Here is a 6,370-nt window from a genome sequence, read left to right on the forward strand (position 1 = left end):
AACAGAAGAGACAAGGAAATGTCTTCCCCAGAACCTTTGGCGCGAGCACAACCTGCCAATGTCTTGATTTTTAGACTTTTACTCTCCGAACTAGAATGTCATTAATGACAATCATTTTGATTTCTGAATTCTAGTTCAGTAAAATGAAATCTTGGGCAGTGCCTTGCACACACCTACACTCAATATCGACTTGGGCATAGCAGATTTCGCTTTGTTTCCTCCTTCCCATCAAAGACGTGTACTTGAAATCTCCCTGGAACAATCTCTATTTGTTTCTGGAATTGAAATTGTTCTCATAAAGAAGCTATTTTTATAAGGGCTATAAACTTTTATTTAGTTTTTTACAAGATCACAAAGAGGACTTTCAGTTATCAGAATGTTCAAATGAATCGTGGACCCCAAAGCCATGAGAGGTTAACTATCCACGGAAGAGAGCCATTCCTTCTTGCAACCTGAGAGAACGACCAGTGCGAACACGGACAAAACAGAGCCCAGGCAGGGAAGAACCTCAGAGCCAGGGCTAACATCAACTCTCTCCCTCCTGACTGCCCGCCTACTCTCGTCTCCAGCTCCACTGGCTGTCCTTGGGCCTGCTCTGTCAATACCCAAGCTTCCTTGCTCCCCATCCCTCAATGCAGAAAACCTTTTCTAGTGATTTCTGCCACAGAAAGTTTGAAGATTTTGAAAGGAGAATTTTATTAAGAAATTACGGCAAAAGGAATAAGCCAATGTCTTAAATGTCTCAAAGGACAACCAGGTGGTCCCTGTTTAACCACCGTTTGGGTATATTTTTCTCCTGGCTATGCAACTTGTGGGGTGCCCACACCATCTTGACTTACTGTAAGTCTTCTCTCTGTTTTTAAGTGTCACTGAGCTCCTACACAAACACTCCTGCCCCAATGGATCCTTAAATTTCACTGGTCTTATATACGAGTGAGGGGAAGCTTTCGCTCATTTTCAGAGAAGTAGTATACCATTGTTAGCTGATACCAAGTTGACTCTGGCACATAGTGGCCTTATGTGTACTCGAACGACATGTTCCCCAGCTGCCCGGTTCTGTGCCATCTGCAAGGTCATTGTCATCTTTGAGTGTATTCTTTTGACCTTGGTGTCAAACCAGCTCATGCAGGCTTCTCTTGTTTTCCCTGATCCTCTCTTTTACCAGCATCAGGTTCTTGTCTAACAATTGGTCTTTCCTCCTTTGCTAATCTAAAGTAAGTAAGTACGTGTCTCATTCGTGAGCCTCGCTTCTAAGGAACATGCTGGTTGCATTTCTTCGATGTCTGATGTGTTCAGCCTAACAGGGACATCACAGCTGCAGAAATGACAGCGCCTGCCTTGTGATCCACTTTTTAAACTCATGCAGCACCAGGAGCCCAGCTTTCTCTCTGGAAATGGTTTTCTGAATCTGACGGATTTTTATACATTCCTCCACTTAAGAGCATGTTTAAAATAATAAATAGATTTCTGTTCAAGGGAAAAGGGACATTTTATAACAGAAGCTTGGTCAGATTTTCTTTAACAGCTGGTTTTTATCACTTGTTTAGCTGAAATCACTGGAAGTAGCTGTTTGACTTGGCACTACCAGGTGACGCACACTGGCTGTTGCCATCGCGACCTTGTACCCTCTTGGGTAAACTTATGCTAAAGGAGGAAGCTTTTAGAAATATTGAGGTTAATTTCATGACACAAGAATCCAAATTTTATAAGATTGGGCCTGTGGGAACTCTGGGCCCTACTAGTAACTTAGTCTATGAAACTTGAATTTCAAAGGAGCTCAAAGTTATGGAAAATCAAAGCATGACTGAAAACCAAATATGGCTTCTGCAGTCCTGGGTCAAGTTATAACACCAACCTAAACCCATTGCCACGAAGTCACTTCTGGACAAAGCCACCCAATAGGACAGAGTAGAATTGTCTCGTCAGATCCCTAAGACTCAATCTTTGCTGAAGCAGACTGCTCTCTCCTCTCCCACAGTGTCTGGTGCTGGGAACTGCTGAGCCGATAACCACTGTGCCTTCTGGCTCTTTGCATTAGGTTAGGGATATTTTTTCAATGTACCATTTGCAGACAGTTTAGCTTTTAAGAGGTCCCTGTGCTCTAAATCACTAAAGGACTCAGGAAGGAGGAATACAGGTTGGCTAAATTGTTTGAGTCCTATTTTCTTTCTTCTGTTTTTTTAATTTTTATATAAAACACACACATTTTATAGAATTTGCTTAACTAGTTCTTGTCAATATGGCAAAACACACCCTATATATATTAAACACGTTAGTAGTTTCCAGTAATCCAATGATGCCCTAAAATTGACCTTAAACAGATACTCTAAAAATCTCTATTAGGAGAACAATATTTTCTTTAACTCAAACCATCTTATTTCCATTTGTTATTCTGAAGAGGGGTTACTTGGCCGCACTGACAGGTTACTAGAAATGCCCTTTAATTTGGACAATCAAAATATTGTGTGAAGCAATTCTCTCTGTACAACCTGTAAGCACAGTTGAACTCATTCTAACACAGACACTGAATCTGCATCTTTGTGGGTCAGGTTGTAGCTGGGTAAAACTCCTAATGAACGCTGGATGTGTAATAGCACAGTCACCTATGGTATTAAGCCCTGTAACTGCAGTTTCTGGCCGAGTGAGGTGGAACTATTGTAGATTAATTAAGATCTCAGTGGCCCTGCAGGGTTAAAAGACACAGGTCTGCCTGCAGCAAGGTCGGGCCCTGGGTGGACTCTCCCCTTACAACCATCTTGCCTGCTTCATCCTATTATGGCAGCATCCCTCACTGCTGTAGAGAAGCCGACTCTGTACCTCCTCCGCTTCGCCTCGTCACTAGTGAGCCAACTTCTACAGTGTTGAGGTTTAAATATCTCTTTCTGTCTACAGGATCTAGCCTGACACCTGGCACTTGGTAGATAATAGGTGGTGTCTGGGGAAATTGAGTTTCTCTTAATGTGTCCCTCTAAACTTGCCGTTAAGAAGCAGTAAAAAATTGGGTCCCAGAGCCTTTGCAATCTTGCTGGCCTCCCGTCAGACTCCTGCTTTGAAAAGGTGTTAGAAAGCATCTACAAAATGCCAGGCTTCAGTTTCCTGTGAACCAAGGCCCGCGACTTCTCTGGAATCCACAGCTCTCCCGCATCTCCGGTGAATACATCCTCTCTGCCCCAGCACGTATCCACTTCCTGCTGAGAGCTGTGTGCTGGCTCTGTCTTTTCTGTGACATGAAGAAAAGAAGGCCGTGCCCAGGGAATGAAAGACTGCTTGCTGATGTGATGCATTGCTTTAAAAACATTTTCTTTAAACTGAGACTCACTATAAGACCAGAAGGAAGGATGCCAATAATAAAAATGCCAGCCCCAGGGTATTTTCTGGATGGAACCCTAGCGAAGCAATAACTAAATTACAAGGGACTTTTAAGAATGGAAATTCAGCCTGCACAGGTCTTCCGGCAGTCCAACCCAAACGTAATGGTAAGAGTCAGCAATATCTTTAACTGGAAGTGCGCTTGGCAAAGAAAAGCAAGGCTAGTGGTGTGTAAGGCTTAAGGAGAATAAGAAAATTAAAGGATTCCCTTGGAAGGAAGGAGCAAAAGAAATGGCAGCTGGGAAAAAACAAACAAAACTGAACTAGAAAAAATAGGCGGAAGGTGGTAATGTTCTGAAAATACAGGACATGTTTAACCCATATTCTGCCAAATTTTGTGATAGAAGGCTTCATAAGATTTTTTTTTTACTTTTTAATATGTTAGATGGACAATTGGTAACTGCCTAACCACAAGCAGTTCAATATAAATGCATTTATATCATGACCACAATGTCCCTACAGTTCAGCTCATGACATTGTGCTACCTGGGAAACAGGGGAATGTAAATGTCCAGTTGGTATTTTTGTGATGGACGCTCCCGCAGGGGCTCTGACCCAGTCTGCCCACACTGAATTCCTCGATATCCTGAGCAGGACTGAGTCGATCACCAGTTTTACATACAGTTTACATACACTTTGTTCCAACGCATCCACTGCCACCTCCTCAGTAGACCGTCGCTGGTCCCATCCCTCCAGTATTCTCCGTCTCTGTTCTTCCCTCTGTGAACTATCTGAGCTCCGTCACCGGGGAAGGACTGCCTACCCATTTGACCTTGAATGGCTGATTCTTCCACCACAAGGCTGAGTTCCGTTCCAGGCGTGAGGGGTGACCAATGGCCCTAGTCTCAGGGGTCCCACCAGCCTCCCTCCTACCAGTCTCTTTTCTGTGGTTGAGATTTGCTTCACGTTTCCCCCCATTCTATTCAGCACCTTCTAATGTGGTCCTTTGCAGAACAACTGGGCGTGGTAACCAGGCACCATCTAGCTCTTCTTGCAAGCAGCATTCTATTTTTGATGACTGTTTTATTTCACTCTTAGGTAGCCTCCTTTGTGCTCTTCACTTGGCATTTACATAGGATTGGTAAGAATCTTTGTTCTAGCATGCATGAGACTTTTCATGCGTTCACTGCTACACATTCATGTCTACCTTCTACATCAAACCTCGCGGTCAAAGATCCTTTCTTTGCATCATTGTTTATGCGGCACCTAGCACTGTGGTTAGGATAGAGTTACCACTCAATTACTCTCAAATTTAAAGAGAAATGGTTAAGCTGATTTAAAAAAGACTATATCTTAATGAGATAGGTTGTCCATGTACATTCCTGGGCTGCAAACAGTACAAACGGAAGGACTATTCTAGTATACAGATAGAGTGCAAAGTTCTTTGACTTTTAATTTGAGGGCAAAGTGAAAGAGAGTGGACTGTGTTAGAGTTACACACACACACACACATACACACACACACAATGTGCTAGACTGAGTTACACAGATGAAGCCAGATGACAATAATCCCACGTTCTCCTGCTCCAACTGCACTACGCCAAATGAAGGTTTTTATAGAAGGCCTCAATATCTGTCCATCTTTCGTATCAGTGAGGTTGGGGGCCAGCGCAGGCTTGCTTTAAAGAACTCGTGCCCAGGCTTGCTTCTCTAACGGGATTGGGAGAGTATCCAGGGTACTGCAAACTGCACATGTACTCCAATGCAAAAGCCAAAAACCCGGCCCACTGCCATGGAATCCGTCTGGCTCATGTTATGGGAAAGAATGGCTGCATGGGGCTGTCTGGGCTGTGATCTTTATGGAAGCAGATTGCTCCTGGAGGGGTTTGAATCGCCAACCTTTAGAATAGTTCGTTGAGAGCAAACCATTACATTTTACAAAATAAAAAGGTTTGGTTAAACATCCTTATAGGTAAGGAGTGAAAGTCCGCGGAACACGTCTGCCTCAGGGGTCCTCACTCCGTCTGCAAGTCAGCAAAGCAAGGGAAGTAAGGGCTGCTGGCAGAAGCTGGAAATTGCCTCATCATGCAGAACTAGATAGAGCTGGACATTTTAATAATGGTGTCTGTTAACAATGGTCTCATCTGGCTTATGTTCTCCATCTGCCATTAATCCCCCACCCCGGCGCCCGGCTCCACTTATGGTGAGGGAAACGCATACACCTCGTTGCAGCTCAAATTTCTAATTTAGGAAACTGTGTATTTTCTGCTGTACAATGATTTCCCAGTACCATAAGCCTTCAATTTCTGCTTCCAGGCAATGAAATAATTCTCATTTCCAGAGAAAATCAGATAGGCCTTTCTTTGCAAAGGAAGTTCTAATTGATGACCTGCAGGAACAGCTGAAAAAAATCAAAGGGAATGGGATTGAAAACCTCCCAGCAAAACAACTTTCTTTGCCTATCAATAGGTGGGATTTAGGAAATAAGTAAGAGGTACTGTTTCATTCCACATTTGCTTCACTGAAATGGTAGCATTCCTATGACTTGTGGTCTAAGGTTCCACAGAAGTTCTGGAGAAAACACAGGGACAAGGGAATAACAAATGATCTAAAATCGGTGGTGAGGAGGGTGTAGGAGGTCTGGTAGGGCTTGATCAAGGGCAATGTAACCCAGAGGCATACGGAAACCCAAATGAAGACTGAACATGATAGTGAGACAAGAGTAAAGTAAAAGAAAATAGAGGAAGGAACTAGGAGGCAAAGGGCATTTATAGAGGTCTAAATACAGGCATGTACACATGTAAATATATTTATATGTGACAAGGGGGAAATAGATCTATGTGCATATATGTATAGGTTTAGTACTAAGGTAGCAGATGGACATTGGGTCTTGACTCACGTACTCTGTCAAAGCAAGAACACTTTGTTCTATTAAACTGGCATTCCATGATGCTCACCTTCCCGACATGTTCATGGAGGACAAAGCAGGTGCATCAGCAAATGTGGTGAAGAAAGCTGATGGTGCCCTGCTATCAAAAGATATAGCATCTGGGGTCTTAAAG

At 43.3% G+C, this 6,370-nt stretch overlaps 1 protein-coding gene across 1 annotated transcript in view; it reads right to left on the minus strand.

The window, feature by feature from the left end:
* DSCAM (DS cell adhesion molecule) overlaps positions 1 to 6,370 on the minus strand; it is a 617,895-nt gene that overhangs the window by 60,291 nt on the left and 551,234 nt on the right. The window lies entirely within an intron of this gene.

Source organism: Echinops telfairi, unplaced genomic scaffold (genome assembly GCF_000313985.2).
Source record: "Echinops telfairi isolate 266 unplaced genomic scaffold, ASM31398v2 ScPeMD7_7469;HRSCAF=8507_0, whole genome shotgun sequence".
In the NCBI taxonomy this organism is placed as follows: domain Eukaryota; kingdom Metazoa; phylum Chordata; class Mammalia; order Afrosoricida; family Tenrecidae; genus Echinops; species Echinops telfairi.